At 42.1% G+C, this 20749-nt stretch overlaps 1 protein-coding gene across 1 annotated transcript in view; it reads left to right on the top strand.

The window, feature by feature from the left end:
- Positions 1–20749, top strand: part of pknox2 (pbx/knotted 1 homeobox 2) — a 96560-nt gene that overhangs the window by 10617 nt on the left and 65194 nt on the right. Inside the window, exon 2 of the mRNA XM_006642271.3 lies at positions 14716–14804. The gene's annotated coding sequence lies outside the window, so the exon portion shown is untranslated. The remainder of the gene's footprint in view (positions 1–14715; positions 14805–20749) is intronic.

Raw genomic sequence — 20749 nt, 5'->3', positions numbered from 1 at the left:
AATTGACACCACATGAACAGATTCAGTACTTTTAAAGACCTTTAATAACATACCTACTGCCTGATAGTAAGTTTGACTCTATCAGGAGATGCTTAGCGATTGCTAACAAATGGAATTCAGTGTTTTTAGGCACTGTATGAACATTTACATTACTTTTTGTCACCAAAATTCTGAAATCTAAGCAAAGCTCACAAATTCCTTTAGAAATCTGTAAAGAAATAGCAGTCGTTTAGCACCTTTTAGCAGTGTTGACAAGATTTATGCAGATTTATTCCAGCACATATGGCATGTTTGACACAATGGGTAATTTGCAATTATATTTATATTTTGTCGGTATATCTTAAGTTCTTATGGACATAGAACACAATCTTCTCAAAAACTATACTACAATTTTTTTACATGCAATTTGGCTTTAGTAATTCAGCAAGGAACATATATATACATATCAACTACCTGAAAATGCAGGCTATTATTTCACTACTTTTAAAAAAATGTAATAAAATAATTTTGTAATTATAAATAATTTAACAAATTGAAAAATAACCTGGGTGGTAAATCATTTAAGAAATTACCTTTTTAAAGAAGTTAGGTTAAATTGTTTTGACACATCAAAACAAGGACCATTTTCTTGTTTTTTAGCGTTTTGTTTTAAACTGTTAAAAAAATTTAAACTTTCTTACATTCATGATTTCCTTTAGGCTTCTAGAAAAAAATCAATTGGTGTTTCCAAAATAAAAAAACAAGACCGAAAAAGAATAAAAATGCTTTATTTTGTAACTTCTGCAGACGGCGGGCCCAAAGTTTTGGCAGTCGTGCCTCAGATATTACTGCTCTGGTATGTGCTGTCACGGTAGTAGAACCAAGGAATTTTTCTAAGCCTCCCAAACTGAGAAAGCATCAGAGATTTACATGGCGATATGGGGCTGCTGCCCATGAAGTCTCGTGAATGACTGTCAAAGACATAGACATAGTACATAGACTGTCTGTGCAAACATAATGAATGGAGTTTTGCGCAGGGCCTGTAATCTTGGGTCTGTAGGGTAAACCACTTTTCAGCACAGACTTAAACTGTGGTTAGTTTCGCTCGGCTTACAGCATGTCACGGCTGCTTTTCATTAACGTCTGGGTGTTTGACTTGTTGCCGTTGTTGTTTCGTTCTTTTGGACGGGAATCAAGGCATCTAGATAGATCTGTCAATAGTAATATGGCAAAGACACAAGACACCGTTGTTTTACATAGGTTTACAGAAACGGCTGCAGACGACGAATATCCCAAAAGAAGTCCGGTCAAACTCTTTTTGTTCTCGTGGCGTCTGCACAACTATTGTACAGTGCTCCCCGAATGCGTCTCTCTTAATCGATGTTTGTTTTGCAAGGTGCGGTAAATGGTTCCAGTATGAGGAATCTTCTCCTTCGAAACCAAGTTAAAACTGGGTCTGGATTATGTGACTCGGAAATTCGATAATATAAAGGGTATGTCATGGTGCTGCAGATGTGGAAGTTACACTGTACATACTGTAGCCTTCGGGCTGAAGAGCTGATCTGCAGCTCTGGGATTTTGGAGAAATGTACGATTATTGAGAAATCATTGATGTGCAGTCTGCCCTCACATGAAGGGGCTTCAGCAGCACAAGGAGCAGTGCTGGTGGTGGACCATGGATGTGATGGCAAGCCGTCCTATCAGATGGACTGTAGTGTCTATCGGAGTGATGCGTGCACTGATGAAGTATTCCACCACATACGTGTGAAGATCATATGCCATTGTGGATTTCTTGGACAGATGTGTTTTGTTTTGCACCAGTGTCCCGTACAGTGTTTTTCTTGAAAAAAAATAGTCATTCTGCGTTGGTAAAAGCAGGTCAAAAGCTTCCATTGCCATGACTGGTATAGTCGCCTTCAAACAAAGAAAACTAATTGTGGTGCAGGATTAACTTCCAGAAATACCGTCCCCCCCCCCAACATCCTCCATTATCGGAACAGAAATCCAGCCCCCCTCCCTCCACCTGCAGGCGACGATTCGGCAGGGAGCACAGAGCACTGCCTGACGAGGCTGCTGTGCGCTCAGACACTGCACGTCCTGCAATTAGAGGGCCTTCTGTAGTCTGAGCTTTTAATTCATGGCACCGTTGGCATGATCCAGTGACTCGAGAGGTGCTAAGAGAAGCATTGCTTGGGTGGCAAGAGACAGGAAAGAGGAAGAATGAGCAAAATTAGCCTATTCCTGAAACCATGTTGCCTCTTAGACAGAGATGTACAGTACTTTTCTGTTGCTTCTGTTTATACTGCTTAAACCAAACAATAAAGCTAAGGATTATTATTGTGCAAGATCAAACAAGGAACAGTTACTTTGCTTGCCCACATACTAGTGTCCTCCAAGCACTTTTGCAGGTAGTATATTTAATATCCAAAACCGGCAGCAACATATACATGTAGGTAGCACGTTTCTATGATTGCTGAAGCTTGTCTCAATGAGCTGTATTTTCTGTCATTAATATGCAGTTTTGCAAGTCATTAGATGGCTACGATAATGCTTATGCAAGCTTTTATTTGTTACTCTTTGCTTTGTGCTCGATCGGTGCCTTTCAATCTAATTGTGTGTATGCATTATTTGATTTCAATTGGCACAAAGCTTTATGGTTTCAGACCCAGAAATGTAATTAGAATGCTATAATTGGTGCTCCTACAGAGTGTTCATTATTTCTTAACATAACAGTATTCACCATTTTTTTTTTTTAAATGTAATATTGACTTAGAGCTGCATGGATAAATTAATATTTCATTGTAGCTTTCTGGTAGGCTATGACTAGTACCCAGACAGACAATTATTACAGTACTTGCATACTCACTAAACCAGCATACACCAACACACACAACAAAACAAGGCAAATAATAATGACTTCTGCACACAGTAGCTGTAAGCTGTACTGAATAACAGAAGACATTAAGTGTTCCTGTCCTTAAGATGCTCAAGTGCTCTAGTGATGGTGATAATCTTAAGGCATCTGTTTCCACAGATGCACACAGAAGTTAAAAATGGTTGCCTCTCCAAACTATAGATTTTCCAAAGTGTTCTTACTTTATAATGTAATTGCAGATATAATCCAGGTAGGAATGTTGATTATGACTCATTAGAAATACTCTTATGGAGACTACAGAACCTCTACATTTATAAAAATGTTCTTGATAATGTACCCAGAAGAATCTGCTTTCAGAAGACAAGAAACTTCATCTAAAACAATGAGCAGCAATAGGGATCCATCATCTCATACAGGGTCGTGGGGGAGCTGGAGCCTATTCTGGCAATCAGTGGGTGTCCCAGGGCACATACTGACACACACACTCACCCAAGTGGCAAGTTTCCCAGAAACCAATTCACCTACCAGCATGTCACCCATGTGAGCACAGAGAGAACATGCAAACTCCATAAAGACAGCACCCCGGGTCTGGAATTGAACCCAGGGCCCCAGCGCTGTGGGACAGCAAAGCCAACCACGTGCCATCGTGCGTATCCAAAAACAATATCACCAGCGTTAAAATCAAACAGAATATTTTATCTATCGCACGTGACTGCTGTACTGTATGTTGCAATTATAATAATAGCCCAAAGAACACATGTTTAGTCAGCAGTAAGGAACTGCATTTTAAAGATATGTAGACTATAGTTAAATGGATTTTAAGCACACTACAACATATATTCTGCGTGCGGCAATGCATTTCCGTGCATCTGTTAGAGATTTAAATACAAAGCAGATTGCTAATATCGGAACGTACTGTAACACTAAAATCTACTTTCTGATTGTTCTAGTTTATAGTGCTGTCCTGCAGGGGTGCTGACAGCCTGGCTCTGTGGGCTCATGATGTAGATCAGTTTCACCGTTGCTTTGGCTGGACCGCAGGGGCCTGACACCACACACGAGCGCGCTCAGCCAAATAATCGCTCCAGACAGCACAGGCTGCGTGGGGGCCCCCCGTCTTTCCAACTCAGCCATCGCTGCGCTGGCCTGGAGACCGGACACCAACTTTCCACGTGTGTCAGAGGGGAGAGGGCCAGTGGCCGCAGAGCTTTTAAATATCAAGCAGGTTTTGATTGTGAAACGCTCGTCATCGGAGAATTCTCCTCTCCCCCCACCATTGCAATGCTCATCGTCACATGAAATCCCCCGCCCACACAGATCTGACATTCTTATGTTGTGAATTGCTCGACTGAGTAAGTCAGAGCTTCTGCTTTCTGAAGTGAGTCAGCATTTTGCTGGCTAATGAAGGCAGGTAGTTACTCATTTGGTTCAAATTAGATATGAGATATTTCCCAACATGGGCAGCACGGTGGCACAGTGGTTAGTGCACTGCTGCAAGTCCAATACTGGGACCTGGGCTCAAATTTGGGCGATGTGGTGGCTCTGTGGCTATGGATCTGCGCCTGTGGCTGAAAGGTTGCCGTTTCGAATCCCACTGCCGGCAGAGGAATCCTACTCCGTTGGGCCTCTGGGCATGGCCCTTGACCCCAACTGCTCCAAGGGGGACCGTGTAATTGGCTGACCCTGCACTCTGACCCCAAGCTTCTCTCCCTGTCTTGTGTGTCTCGTGGAGAGCAAGTTGGGGTATGTGAAAAGACAAATTCCTACTACAAGAAATTGGATATGGCCAATAAAGTGATCTCTCTCTACCTCTCTGTCAAATTCTGGACCAGGGATGTTATCTGCAAATATTCTCCCTGTGTTTGTGTGGGTCTCCTGCCACAGTCCAGAGGCATACTGGTAGGTTAATGTTCTTCTGGTATGAGTGTGTCTGCATGTGCGCCCCATGATGGAGTTGTGTCCCATCCAGGGTGTATCCTGCCTTGCACCTTTCCCTTGCCAGGATAGGCTCTGGCTCCTCTGCAAGCCGGTATCAGGCTAGGTAGAAAATGGATGGGTGGATATTGCACATCAGATTTCACAACATGAATTGAAGCCCCTTGCTTGCCTGCATAAAATATTACTTTGTGTGTTTGAAATCTGGTTGTGCACGGCCCAGCACTACTTGGAAAATGTTGCGTTCGGTGTCAAGTTTCAGTGTTTGTCAGGCTTGGGGGTCCAGCAATGTTAATGTTGACATTACCGGGCCACTGTAAACCAAAATAGAAAGCACGAAGAGCCTGTGCTGTTAGTGGACTGGTCCAGCGCATGGGGATTGACTGTGGGAATTGCACTAGTCCCTCAGCATGATCTGTCCCCATCCTGTAGGAACACACAGCCAGTCAGGTGTCCCCTGTGTGTCCCCAGCTCTAACACAGACTGTTCTGCGGCTAGAACAGAGCGTCACCGCAACTTCTGAAGGGCTAGAAGTACAATGTAACATTCTCCTGAAAAGTATTTTATAGACTGGTTGTTTTCCTGGCTCTTCCTTATGCTGTTGAACTGAACGAAGCTGAGATTATTTTGCAGCAACATTATTTCATATTATTTTTTTAACTCCATCGCAGTTTATAAAAAAAAAAAACAGACATCTTTTTCCTCCATGGACTGGAGGGACATGATTACCTAGAATATATTATCATACATATTATGTTATATGAAATGTAATATATTATAAGCACATTATTATCCTGTGCTCATGACAACTAATCTTAACAGTGTTGCTTTTTAACAGGCAGGCCTGCAGGCCTGTCTTTTTCCATTTTTAGTACAGAACACGTGTGGCATCCATTGTTTCAAAAATCCATTTTTAGCGGGACTATAAGGATTTGTGGTAACTCATCATAAGGGTTTGGCGCTGTTTACTGGGAAGCCTGAGAATGTGAGGTGAAAGTATTTGGCGCTTGTGTGGTAAAATGTATAATCAGAGTCTGAGTTATTAGAATCTATCTGAGTTACTGGGAGATAATAGCGAAGTTACTGCTATGAGAAGTCATGTACTGTACAGCGGCTTGGGAGACAGAGCCAGCCCTGTAGGCTGGTCACAGAGTTGAGGAGGGGGGTGGGAAAAAATGAATGCCAGGAAGTTGGAACTTGACCTCACTCCCTTAACAGCATTGTAAGATTGTCAGCTGCCCTGTCCCTCAGGTAACAAAGGCATAATTATTCTGAAAAAAAGAAAAAACATTTTTGGATGACTTAACCTTTTGAGTGGACTTAGTTATGACACTGTGATGGCCTTACGGGTGCAGCTCTTCTTCGTAAACTGGCGCTGCTTTGGTTTCGGAGTGTTTAAGTGTGTTTTGCTGGGGTAGGGGTGGCACATTACAGTCACCAGGACAGAATGACTGGGGCTTCATAGGAAGAGGCGCTGAAGGCAATCCAAGAGCACCTTGTAAATGTCTTGGTTCCCTGTTCCAAGGCCTGGTGATAATAGATGTGAAAAGTGACTTGTAAAAGTATCGCTGTGTGGCTCCCTCGCACCTGATCGTGTGATTTTTATTTTGGAACCAAGCTGTTGAACAATCTGGCTCACGTCCCTCGCTCTCTGCGAACGTCCTGCTGTGATGGTATTTATAAACTCTTATAGACATTTAATCTAGCTGATCACCACTCTCCTCTCGGATTTCATGCTCTCTGAAAGATGCCACGTTCCCCATAAAAGTGACCAAGGCTCCACCACGGCACACAGCTGAGCCATTACCCAAGGTCTGAGTTAACCCCTCCCCATTGAGTGATGTCCTGGAAATAGGAGACAGAAGTCAAACTTATTCTACCTTACAACAGAGTTTCGCTTGCCCTTAACATGATCAGTTTTTAAAGTTATGCTTTTGTGAAATCTGCTATTTAAAGAAGCATTTCTGTTTTAAGCCTTCTTTTGTTTTAAATGTCACTTACATAGTCTCGGCTGGTACTCCTTGCTTTCACAAATAACACCTGGGAGTGCACTGATCGCACAAAACAAGCGTTAGAGAACAGTGAGTACTGCCAGTACTGTTCATTACGAGATTAAATTCTCAAGGCAGGATAAATACACTAAATGATCCTGTTCAAAGTAAATGCTTTGAGAAAAAGTTCCGATTTATAAAAAACAAAACAATTGTACAATAGAGGCAAATAATAGTCTTTTGTGAAAAGATCTCATATTAATGAGAGGCGTACAACAAGAACAATATAAAATAAAAATAACAGTTTTCCTGTCTTCATTTGTTTAATGCGTACAGTTCTGTGGTGGGCTGAAGTTAATGAATCATAGTTCAGGGAAAGGAATTTTACAGAAGCTGATGGTCTGCACTTCTTTCTGTATCTCATTCCTGGAGTCCCAAGACAGGAAGCACATAGGGTTCGTTATGTCTGCTGGAGCAGGGAGGAGGCAGGGTGTTTTCTGTTAGAAGCTGGCTGCTGTCCAGCCTGCACCGCTTTAAGCGAAACGGCATATGAGCTCAGCCCATGACAACTTGGAGATTATAGCAGTGGCTGGAGCTATATATATACCGTCTCAATCAGAGGAAAAGAAGCAAAATATCAGAGGGGGGAATGCTGTGTTCATCAGGTGCTATCCTCACGCTCTGTGCCTGAGGAGGAAACAAAAACAGGATAAAAAGTCTACTAATATATCCATGAGAATCTGAAAACTACAAAGAAAGAATAATACACGAAGGCATGCAGTAAATCATTGCCGCATTCAATCTGAATGAATCTGTTGTTTGTTGGACTTTTTTCCTTTTTAGCAATTGGCACATGGCTACTTATAGGAAACTCTTGGTAAAGTATCCCAGCATCTAGCAGAGTGGCTTGACCAGGGGCTTCTGTGTTTGTTTCAGAGATGACAGACTGGGAGACAGAGAAAGGTGTGGTTTTTGAAGCTCATAGACTCCAAGGAATTGATTTCCCGCACAGAGCTTGAAATTCCCTGCGAAAGTTCCTGAGAGATCACTGAAACTTTAGCTTTTCTAGTTGTAACTGAAATGACTAATGGGTGTTATATGGTTTCAGAGAAAATCAGTAAACTGTGACACATTCAGGCGAAACACGATTGTGTTGTTTTATTCTGAAGTGTATTAATCTGGGATTAGAATGCATTCTTAAAAAGTGAGTAAGAACTTCAAAACAGGGCATTGAAAGAAGAGTTCAAATCCTACTCACTATCTTGCTCTCTTCACTCTCTTTTCATTGTGTCAGTAAATTCCTCTTCCTGTTTTTCGGTTGCTGGCACACCCATGTGTTTGGAAAGATGGAGGCTAACATCTCTTGGTACAGGTAGAGACACCAAAGGAAACGGGACAATTGTGGGAAGATTTAAAACTATTATTTGTTTAACAAACCATCTAATTGTGTCTTAACAGTTTGTCTTTCCAGTTCAGTCAGTATCAGCAAGACTGGAAAATATCATATTGAGTGTTAATGTTGGATGTGAGGGTGACACAGGTGCAGGGCACTGCATGTCTTTGGTGTCTGCCACAGTTGTCTGGATCAATTGCTGTCTAATTTAGCACAGAAGACAGAATGCCAGGCAGGGTCCTGTTACACCTGTAAGAATACACTACATTGTCCGCAGAATACCTCCTAATTTCCTGGAATCCTGAAGCCCTTTTTCCTTCCCGCTGTCATTCAGAAAAGCAGAAAGAATCTGGATTTTCCTGTTGTATCTCTTCTTATTGGAAGTATAAAGGAGAAATATAAATCTGTTTTAAATGATACCCCTGTTTGCAGTGTTCTCTTTTTGCCATTTTTTAAAGCTTTTACATTGTATTTTTGTCAATGGTGCATAAGCCACAAAAACTGTACTGGGTTTAAATTGTTTATATACTGAACATATGCATATTACATATAGATCTGTTTTTAGTGTAGCATTGCAGCCTGAACCTGAACTCGATTACACCTTTTCTAAATAAGTGTATCAAAATGCAGTCTATTAAAACTTCAGAAAAGAAGAAATGTTGAATTTGAATGCTGTATGTACATTATGAAGTAATACAAGGGCTGGTTAAGCTTACAATAGCACAAAACGTTTTTTAAAAAGATTTCTTGACTTAAGGGTAAGCTTTTTCTGGTTTGATACTATATTTAAAATGCGAAATTTTCCAAATCTGCAGAGATCCTTAACTCCAAACCCCTTCATTTTTAAAGGCGGTTTCCGTTATTTCCCAGTCTTACTGCTGCAATTTAGTGTTATTAAAACATAAATGAAAAATATTCATGTTCAAACTCACAGGGCAGTAAAAAACTTCCGGATTAACTGAGACTGAAGGGTGAAAGGAAAGAGGCAAGACTCAAAGGTCAGCCTTGCATTTCAGATCCTGAAGTGAGCTGCATTACAGTACAGGAAACAAGAGAGTACTTTAAACATCACATTCAAAACTAGAGCAGATGTGTGCTTTTCAGTAAAAGAGCTGTTTTAACATCTGCCTTCATCAGTATTGTAGCGGGCTGAGTTAATTTAAAAAATGTTCTATAAAACTAATAACTTAATGAACTGTGTAATTCACTCCTCCTGATCTTCATCTGATTTTTATTCAACAAAAACGATTGTGTAAAATGCCTCTACATTTATTTAGTTGTATTTTAATGAAAACTGCAGAGAAAGTAATTCTTCTACTATAACAGTATCTTATAAAACACCTTGTGTAAAAGCACACTGGACGGCAATGGACTGTTTCTTTAATCAAAGATCTCTTTTCTGATTAACTACATGAAGAGGTTCTAAGTGGGAGAAGGTAGTTAGTAGTGTATCGTTCCAAGGATTGAAGGAAGCAGAGATTTCGGCTTCAGCAACATGGCTGTGTAGTCTTGTCCACACTCCCACAACCCAAACTGTAGTATCAAAGGCGGTGATTAATAGGAAGCTGTTTACAGTAATAGAATGTTCTGTTCTCTAGGACAATGATGCAATTCCATTGTGCTATTGTTCTTGGAGTCTGGGGTGGTAGACTCACATGCAACAATTCAAATGTTAATTCAAATGAAGCAATTTAACGTTAGTTCTGTCACAATTATGTACTGTGCATTATAGAAGTGTACTGTATGTCAGACTGACAGTAGATATAGTCCTGTATATACATTTCATCAATAATTTCTGTCCTTTTTATTGTTAAAATATAATTATTTGTTTAACAAATTGAATTAAACTAAAAAACCCCGACATAAACCAATTCGATCTCTTAAACAATAAAAAGGGGAAAAGGTAGCCAAGGTTTTCTGGAGCGCTCTGAATTTATAACAATTCACTTTGATTCATAATCCACCACAGCTTTTCTGTTTCCTTTTAGTTTGAGGGTATTTCTTATCCTCCTGAGTGCATTTACCCTTTGAAACATTAGGGTGCAAGCCTTCTAAAGAAGAAAGCGTTTTTAAGGACCGCTGCAGTAATTCAGAATCATGTTTTACCACTTGGTTAACAGTCACGTGGTTATTTTGTACTCAGTTTGCACAGCTCTTACTCTAATGCTCCCAACCATGAGTTCATCTCTCTGGAGTGGCAGCTGCTTCATGTACAGTAACTATTGTTTCTTTTCATTTGAGTCGAAACCTGTTTATTTTCTGTATCTAAATGTCCAGTATCATTGCTTGGTTTTTGTTCATTTCCATTTTTTTTATATCTAGTTTTTACATTTTCACACTTCAGTATTATTTTCTGTCAGCATTGGAAATCCTTATCTGTCACTTGAAAGTTTTATTTCGTGTCTGGCAGTTTGTGTGTCTCACAACACTAGATTGATGTACAGTACGTATCTGTGCTCCCACAAGCAAGATTAATTTAAGAGCGAACCTGACGCCTCTGCCAAAAGGTTGATCATGTAGATGGATTTTCTTGCCTTGTGATATTCAATGGCTCCTGGTTGCCTTGGAGGAATTCTTGTTGTTTGCTGCAGCATCTGAAATAAGTTTGCGAGATAGTTCTGCTTTCCTTCTTAATAACAGAATCATTCACATTTTTTGTACGTTTGCGCTAAAGAATAATAATGTTGTTGTAACTCTGACATGGTGGAATCAATTTTAGCCCAATAGATCTGCCCTTGTACTTTAGGCAGCAGGAAGGCTTTGGAACGTCAAGTGGAAGACGGAGCTCCAGTCCTAGGTGGGACGGTGCTGTTAGACCCTTGAGCAAGACCCTTCACTGAGATTTCTCCAGTAAAATACATGCAGGTGTGCAGTTGTGAGTCGTTTTGGATAGGCGTGTCAGCCTCATTAATAAATAATGCCAAAATAACTCTAGAGTTCTTCCTGTGGTCTGTGTCTCACTCCTTTCTGAATAATCTGCTATCTTTCAATTGCAAATTGCAGAATTCCCTCTGGGGAAAAAACTGAAGTGGTCGGAATTATGATTCATTGCTGTTGATCATATCCGCAAATATTTTGTTTTACACCGAGATGTTAACTGCAAATGTGAACTGTAAGTGTTGTACTGCCAGAAAATACACATTTCTGTCCATTTAAGGGATGGTATGTTCCTGTTCTTATGCGGGAGTGTGTGGGTTACAGAGTTTACCTCAAATAGGAAATTAATTACCCCGCTTTTGAGCCTCGCATTTTGACTCCAAAGCCTATCCCTCTGTACTTCTGTTTTATGGAAATTAAATTATAGCATAATGTCACTTACTTTATTAGAACAGAAAGGCTATGAATAAGAATCAGCCTGCAGTTGTCATAGCAACATGAAGCCTGAAACCTCACAGCAGCTGTTTTTATGGCAGAATTTGGGCAGCAGGGGGGCTATCGTTGGCAGGGGATTATGGGAAATGAGTCTCAGCGCTCCTATTTTCTCGACCTTGACCCACGTCAGCAGAATGGAGCTTTGTGCCGATTGGTCCTCTGAGGGATGTTTGTGTTTTATTTGTGCGCGGTATATTTAGCAACGGCGGTGGCTTTGAAAGTTCGGGTCTGCCTTTGTTTTCTCACCATGCCAAACTCCTTTACCTCGGTCTCAGTAAATGAGCGCAGTTATGCTCGGTTTGTAAGTATTGTGATGTATTCCACCATGTTCTGTTCGATCTGCTAATGTTATAAACTAAATCTCACGTTTATTGATTGAAGGATTCAAGAGAATCCCCATGGCGTGTAAGTTTGCAGCCTTACCTGAATTGACATTCATTTCACACTTAGAAGGTGCTAATTAAACTGAGGCACAAGATCCCTGTCAAGTCATCCACATTGCATTAAAATTAGCCTCTCGTAATTTAGATTTGCATGGCTGAAAATTGAGCTCTGTGAAGTAATAAAAATAATCTGTGGTGCGTTGGACCACAAAAGCACGGGAAACAAACTAAAAACTAGAGGAGTACAAACTGATATGGTTTGGAGGTTATTAAAACAGACTTTACATTTTTTTGAAGGCCTACGGGCAATTATAGCACTTTTCCAGTCTGTCACTATTTTTTGGCTATAAATAAAGGATAGTACATTTAGTATTACGGCCATTTTTATTACTGTAGCTGCTCTGCACAGTGAGGCAAAATGTACGCCAGTAATATTTTAATTGACTTCCCTGTGTAATATTATATATACTGTATATACTATTATTATTGTACTATGTTTTCTGAAGAATAAAGGGCAATTAATTCCACAGGAATAAAATTGTTCCCTGGTCATATGTTGTGTTTTTCCCCATGTCCCTTACTAATCTGGAATTCCCTAACATATATGCTCTGTGAAAAAAGGATATTTAAGCATGGTCTGAAACTCAATATTTAGAATTTATTCTGGGTTTAATAGGACAATACTAGAACATCAGAAAATGTTATCAGCAGTAAATTCAATTTGGAGAGGAGAGAGGATTTGATAGCATGCCATTAATACAGTAAGCAGACATACTGTCCTGCTTTATTTTTTGATCTATAGTGTCAGATCGGGTTTCTTCGAGATTGAATACAATACAGACATCTGCAGCTATTAGGTAAAACATATTTCTTTGGGAGAGAGAGAAAAAGAAACATTATCGAGGAGTTGATAACTTCAATACTGTAGGAAGAAGAGACAAAATGCAACAAGCACAAGGGTACAGTCATATAAGAGACCTAATCCCAGGAATCTGATCAGGGTGTGTTGAGTGCAGTTCCTTACATGGTACTGGGTAAATAAGGCAGCAGCAAAGTGAAAGCAACAAAAAGTGATTAAACTATAATGACACATAATAATGACTGAGCTCTTGGTCAGATTGTACAACAACCCTATCCATATGCATAGAGGTCACATCTCTGCCTTCAATACAATCCAGGGCTTTTTTGTTCAAATCTGAAGAATTTACATTCTCTAGGTAAGCATGGATCCATGTGGATCCCTCCTAAACTACCCCACTTTGGAGAATCATACAGACAGGAAACACGGCTTGAATATATGTCAACTCTAAAACAAAAACTGTACAGCTTAACCATAGTTTAAATCAGACACTTCCTTCAGTGGGTATTGAAGATATCAAAGAAAGCTATAGGTGCGAGGGCCCACAGAACAATACCTGACAGTTTTCACAATCCAGATTTTAGCTCAAGGTATTCTTAAAACTTCTTGAGCAAAAAAAAAAGAATTTAGAATGATGATTTCATAACGAATCTCCCGCAACACTTTTTTTGACATGAGATACTACTGACGTCTGTGACTTTTTCTAAATGCAGATGTTGTTATCTCGCGTTAAAACCCTGAACGCGAAGGCGAAACGCGGTCTAATTGCTTGAAAGTTCCCCTCTGTGAACCCGTGAGGGGAACATGAAAGCCAGCTCGGGTTATGTCACTATGGGGACTCTGAAGAGCCGTTCACTCCCTTCTGAGGAGCGAGGCTGTTGTTTTTGAAGAGGCCGGGCGAATGGGCTCAGCGGCGCTATGTGGTAGGTTGGTGCTTCAGGAATGCTAATGCTTCCTCTGTGGTTTGTTAGGAGCAGAGTGATTAGCCCTCCTGTCCCCTGGGGGCAGCAGCCCTCATGTATCCAGCCGTAATTTATTTTGACATCAACAGGAAGACTAGCCTGTCTCAGGGAGCTGGGGGGCTGCTGGAAGGATTTGATTATGATTTGTTGAAATCCTTTTTTTTTTTCATGATTGCGAGGAACCTAAGAAACACCCCTAAAGCGCCTACATACCCTCAGTGAGCCATGCAGTCTGCAATATGAAGGCGCTGTGTGTTATTCTGCACTAGGTGTTGATGCCCCAGTAGCCCTTCTCAGAGAGCACCCAGCCCCTGTGCTACTCTTGGCAACCTGCTTTATCATACTGGGGGTGTCCTCAAGCCCACAGGAGTTATGTCCTGCTGTTTAATTAGATCATTCGTTTATTATTAATTAGTCTCCAGGTTGTCATTGTAAAGAACTGTTTGTTTTCAACTGACGTATGTGGTTAAATAAAAGATTGTGTGATATTGTTAAGTTTCTTCTAGACAGTGGTTTGTTGGTTCAGATCCCAGGTGTTGTAACCTTGAGCAAGGTACTGTTCTTCCATAAGATTGTTTCTGTAAGCATGCCCTGGCAAATGACTGGATACTGGTAATGTAAATTGCTTTAGATCAAAACATTAGTCAAATAAATTAATAATGGTTGCTACAGAGGTTATGCCTATGTAGAGTGGTGGGAATTCTTGATTTGGTCATTGGAATCAATATACCCATAACCAGGCATGGAAAATGTTCGAGGAAAAAAAAAATTAACAGGAGCGGGCTGAAAGGAGACAGCATAGCCGATATTATTTGCTTATATTTGTGTCTTCGTGTATGAAAAAAAAATACGGTTGCATGTTCGAAGGCACAGATGAGATAACATTCGACTGCCTGGTGAAAATAGCATTGTTTCTCTGTCAACATAAAAAAAAAGCTTATCTTGGATCTGTTTGTTCTTTTGCAGGCTCTGTTTTATCAAGAAGGGAAAACGGCAACCGTGAACAGAAGAAAACCTCATTAGAAAAACGCCTTGTTGCTGAGGACAACCCATTTGTAAGTCTTCAAACTACATTATTGCACTGTGTCTGGGATCCCCCATTGTGGTCCTGGAGATCTGGAGCGTCTACAGGTTTTTTTAGTCCAGCTGAGTTTGTAACAATCTGAATCAGCTAATTGCTGGCTTCACGGGACCAGTCATTAAAGTCATTAAAGTTTTTGTGGTACATTTGGAAAGAGGACGGGTCCCTTCTTAATTCCACTATGGGCTTGTCCAGTTTGGCCTTCCCAGAATCCCCCCTTATTTCAACTGGTAAAGTAATTACGGCTACCTACACCTACCTGATCCTGAAGGCCGCAGCCTGCCACCGAGGTAGGTGCTGCACTATAAGGAATTATTAATGACTATATTAAATAATAATTGCGCATATAGTAAGTAATTACAATTAATATAAATTATATTTTTCTCCTGTTGCTAATACAATGGAATTGATTGCAGTAATAGCAGCAAGGCGTTATTTCATGATTTTATTGCATGGCTAACAGGTTTCAGAAATTATACTCTGATCTATTTTTAAAACACACATTGCTTGCAGTACATTTGATAGGTAGGTAGTGTAGCTACAATACAGTTCTACCTCAGCTGAATCTTTGCAAGCCAAGCGAGGGTTTTGGCTTGTTCAGTCTGCCACCCAAGAGAGATCCTTTACTGCATTCCCAGGTTATTTCTTTGGGATTTTCTGGATGTGTGCAGACCACACCAAGTGTTGTGTGGTGTTTTGGTCCAACAGCGACTGCCCTGGAGGCATGGCAGCAAAGCGAGATGTTCTAGATAACTTAAGAGACTTCACGGTGGAACTCTATTAAAGCATACAGCATAGCCATGTAACCAAAATACTGTACATACAGGACAATTAAATATATGAGAATCTGTCTGTTTTGGTTTATCATCAAATAGACTGCGATAGCGTGAGAATATTCCCCCCCCCCCCAGAGCCGTTGATGAAGTTCATTCTCATATTCTTTTTTCAAGACATGGTTTGTTATTTTTATAATGCTTTGCTTTTTTTTTAATTATACAGTACCTACATGATTGATTCTCCCACTTCGTCCTCATGAAATTAATCTTGTGTTTTCCATAAGAATCGAATTGCACAGGAGACAGTGTGGCTGCCGTCTGGGTCGCGTGAGCAGGAGAGAGCTTGGCAGAGAAAGATGATGAGTGAAAGATGATGTTTGGCTGTGTAAGGGGGTATAGTGTGGTTCTGATGGGTAGAAAGCAAGGGGTGCAGCACACACAAGAGAAGCAGGGTCCCTAATTGAGTGAGGAAGCAGCTGGGTATTCCATTTCCTTCCCAGCAGAGGTGAAGTGACTGCCTAAATGTCTTCGCTAGCTTAATCGCTGCCACCTCCTGCTTACCCTTGAGCCCTGCGGAGTATTGTTTTACGGATAATTTCGTTAGCCCTAACGAGATTTTTGCTAATTAAATCTCCTCCCGGCTGGAGACCCTCTCTCCTGTTGAGTGAAGTGATTGTTTGTAGATCTTTTTAGACAAATAAACATTTTCATTCTGAAACCTTAGGGAGGACTGATTGAGGAGAGGGCACAGCCCACCTCAAGCCTCCTGCTCCTCTGTTTCCTGGATACCGGTCTGCAATCCGGTTCCCTCACTTCCTCTTTTCCCCTCTCCCCGATTTGTACATCTAATGTTGTCTCTGTTGCTGCCATCCATTCCTATCAGCCCCGTCATTGTTGTAACATTAGAATCGTTGCTTATCTTGTTAAACCCACCTGATTTTGGAGTTTCCAGTGGCACGTCTCACATGTCTCGGCTCATGGCCGTGAACTTCGTGACTGCACGAGGGAAAATGAGGAAGATGAAGCACAGGCAGTCTTCCATGACACACCCGGCCACCAAGGCTCTCGTCACGGGCAGTGCGCGCCTGTACTGGAAGATCGGCTCCAATGAGGGCAGAGCTGCTACATTTGCTTAAAGCCCTGTCTCACTCTCTGCCCCACCCTCGGCCACGCCCTGCCTATTGTGCACTGCTGCATGGGGAATGCTGGTCACAGTTGGCTAGTGACAAGCCCCAGGCTTGACCACACTTGGGCGAGAGCTCCTACCGGTTTAGGCTCTCAGAATCTCCTCCTATCTCCTCTGTGTTTGCCTTAAGGTTTCCGATGAGGCGACATAAACTGTGACCTCTCTGATAAGCCCGCTCCCCAGCAGCTGTGAGACAGTGTTCCTATCCAGGTCCTGAAATCCTGATACCGATCATGCCGTCTTCTGCCCAGGGATTCTGTATCTGACTGAAACGGACAGTGGTGTCCCTGTCAGCTGATGATAATTTCAGGAAGGTATATGCTAAAATAGATGGTCTTAACTTCAGAAGAAAATGTTGCATAAAGATGTATAAAAGCAACCCGACATAATCAAATGGAAGAAAATCTGGACTCTTTGTATTTTTTGGCCATATTCTGTGGGTGCAAATTTTACCATAACATTTTTACTGCACAATTTCTGTACCCTAACGCAGCCTTTTGTACAGTTCCTTTGATCATTAATGGATGGATACAACAGCTGTCCTTATTTATATGAGATTCTAAAAATTCCCGTTTTTTTGTGTGTGCAGCACTCTATGAGCACCATCTGGCTAAGGGGAAGCTATAACATTTCCGAACAAACACCCGTAAGATCGTGGCAATCTACGCAGTTTCACAGATCCCCCCCGTTCGGGGAAAGCGACGGGAAGGTTCTCTGACTTGCGTATCGCAAGCCACGTTCAAGGGCAAGCGAGCAGGCGCGCGCCATTGTCAAGGCTCAAACATGGTGTCAAACAAAACAAAACAAAACAGACCCCTGAATTCCTTTCATGACCTAAAACGAAGTGCAGTATCTTGCGTGCGTAAGCAGAGTCTATATGGGGTTGCCTGTGAAGAGTGCGCGGGGTTCACGTCTCACTGCGTCGCCACGCTACTCTGAGTGTGAGCGCTGTGCGGACAGCAGTGACGGCCCTGCTCCTGTTATTGCCCTCTGGAGCCCCGGGTGTTATTGTGGGAGGTGACCTCTCTCTGGTTTCACTGCCCCTGTGGGGGCACACGCGGTGCCAGCCTCGGGCCTGCCGCCAGTGTCCCATCCCCTGCCTTTCTCCTTCTTCCCTCTATTCCCAACTCCTCGGACCTTCGCCTCCCCGTGGGGCTCTGGGAAAGCCGCCCAGTGGTCTCCGAGCGCCCCCCCCGACACGGCTACGGCCGATCAGATTTCTGCCACCTGTCGCAGGGCTTAGGGAGGCGAGGAGCGAGGGGAGCTGACAGGCCGCCTGGCACCATCCCTCTCCCGGCCCTCGCCGTCCCGGAGGGCGTAAGCGGGTCGGCTTTCAAAGCGCGTGGCCCCCCCGGGGGGGCAGCAATTCCTCCTTTCACACATGTCCTGGAAACAGTTGCTCCCAAGCTGGAAAGTGGGGGATCTAGCAAGAAGAAGCGAAGGCCAGAGAGAATCGAGCCGCGGTGTTCGAGCGGGGCCGTGTCGGCAGGGGGCGTGAGCGAAACTCGTCTCGCCCGGGAACAAAGAGATTTCGAACACAACCTCCGTCCTCCGGGGTTAGCAGTTGACCATGTGTGCGCTTTTTGTTCTCTGCGTCCCGGGCTTATTATATCTAGTGCAGACGCTGTTTGACTTCTTGGGTTTGTTCTGCAGCGAATATGACTTTGCTTGACAAACAGATTCAAGCAGTGCAGGGTATTAGCATACAACATAGTTTTATGTGTCCGTTTCCAAGATATAACCTTAATTAGCTTCAACAGAACTAAATTCCATTTTATTGCTTTTGCTGTTATCTCTTTTCATCTCTCCCTTTCACAGACATTGATAAGTTTCGGCTTTGCTCAGTCTATCTAAGCTTAATTGTCGGTTTTGATGGAAAAACCCTACTGTTTTACTGATTTAACCACGAAGTGCTGGAATATGAGGTCTCTATAATTTTTTTAAAGGTTTTATTAGGACAGTGCTTTTCATACTGTGGCCATAACCTTCAGGAAATGTTAAAGATTGTTATTTTCACAAAGGTTGTCAGGCCTATACATCATATTACCTTCAGAACATAGAACAAGACAATATAGTGTGATGGGTGAGTACGCACATTTCACATCTTCATAATCCCTTTAAGTGTGTGAAGAGCAGAATTTCCAGTTATTAGGTCAATGTTAATTAAGTAAATGTGCCTGTAATAATTATGCTGATCTATTTCTATTGTAGTGGTACTCCGCTTTCCTGCTGGAATTCTTTTCTGAATTTTATATTGTGAGAATGGAGTATTTTCCATTCCTTAAATATAGAATAGCTAATGGGTTTTCCGGCCACACTGTCAGAAAAAAAGTGTTAATTCCAAAAGTAAATGCACCGATTTGGTATTGAAAATACCTTCAATAAAAAAAAAATGTTTTTATCCTGGTGCATTTCAGAGCCTCATTTGTTTTGTTTTTGTTTGTTTGTTTTAACATGGCGATTTGAAAGGACACCTGCTAAGCTTGAGTTAAGTTTGAACTTGACCGTTTCCCCCAGGACTCCACCGTGTGTAGAGCCCGTCCGGCAGGTGTGAAGACTAGCAGGCACTGTTGGCTCTCATATTGTTCTCAAGCTCTTTTGCTCTACACTTGCACCTTTTTATAGACCCCGGTCGTCCATGGGACTGCAGACAGTCAAACGGCCCACAGCGATGACCTTTACTGTACGTACACTGCAGTTTCAGTTCGCAGTCTCTCTCTGCACCCACCCCTCCAACTTTTATTTCACCAAGCACAATTCTAATTATGTTGATTTAGCACAGAACCCCCCCCCCCACACACACACACACAATCTCAATGGAAGCTTATTAGTTTGAAAATTTTTTATTTATTCCCGTTTCCAGGAGTCCCTGCCGGCGTTTCCAATTACTCTCGCCGCTCGGCTGTAATTGCCTTCCTGCTAATGGCCGCCAGACAATCGTGCTAAATGAGGTGAGGCCGAGAGGCTGGGAGCCCGACTTCATTAAGAGCTAATGGGATTTTATTGGGGGACTGAGGACCTGGCTCATCAGAAAGTAAGAGAGTAAGGAGAAAGCGAGAGAGAGAGAATGCTCTCTTGACAGCAGTTTGAAAGAGGCCTTCACAAAAGGATATGCGGTCACCTTTTCACTTTTTGTCACCCATTACAGATACTAGACCTGATTCAGCCTGTGACCATTGAGTGGCATTGTATGTGAGGTGCAAAGCTCCATCATAGCTTTATTGCTTTCACATACCTGATCTGCGTATCGTGTGTACTTACAGTGTTATCTATTGTTCTGATCTCCATACTAAAACCCCGACACTACCTGACTTCCAGTGATAGTGACTGCTGTGGAAAATCCTAAAAAGGTTGTGTTCGCTCAACAGAATTAAAGTAGTAGCTGAGATACGTTCTCTGTAGGTTCTCTGATTGGTGTCCTACTACTGGTAGGACATTCAGTATATTTCTATTCTGGACATTGACTCTTTCCATGAATAAGCTGTGAAAAACCCAAGTGCCCAGCTGTGTAGGTTTATGATGCCAGATGTAGACTTCAGACTTGTGATTGTGAGTCATTCTACAGGTCGCCTTTGTTGGCACAGACTTAAAAAATGCTCTGCGCTCTTTATCTCAAAATAACCAATGGAGAATATCAGGCAAGCCTTGGCCCTATGAGGTATCAATACTACAAAGCATGCTTTGCTGTCGGAGAGAGAGAGGGACAAGCAGACAGGTGTGCTCTGAGAAGTTTGAAATGGGGAGAATATGAAGGCCAACAGTATATAGGGGAGACCATCCTTGGCTCTGACGTGATCCCTGCTGGTCTCTCTTGGCCCCGCTCCGAGTAAATAGCCCATTAGCAAGGAGAATGGTTATTGATAAGTGTTGTATTAACTGAGAACCTGACGTTCCGTAACTGAAGATCCCTGCTGTGTGCCCAACATGCTGAGAAAATGGGGCAGCCCCACAGGAGGC

Source organism: Lepisosteus oculatus, chromosome 23, assembly GCF_040954835.1.
Source record: "Lepisosteus oculatus isolate fLepOcu1 chromosome 23, fLepOcu1.hap2, whole genome shotgun sequence".
Taxonomy (NCBI): Eukaryota; Metazoa; Chordata; class Actinopteri; order Semionotiformes; family Lepisosteidae; genus Lepisosteus; species Lepisosteus oculatus.
This window is presented reverse-complemented; position numbering and strand designations above follow the sequence as displayed.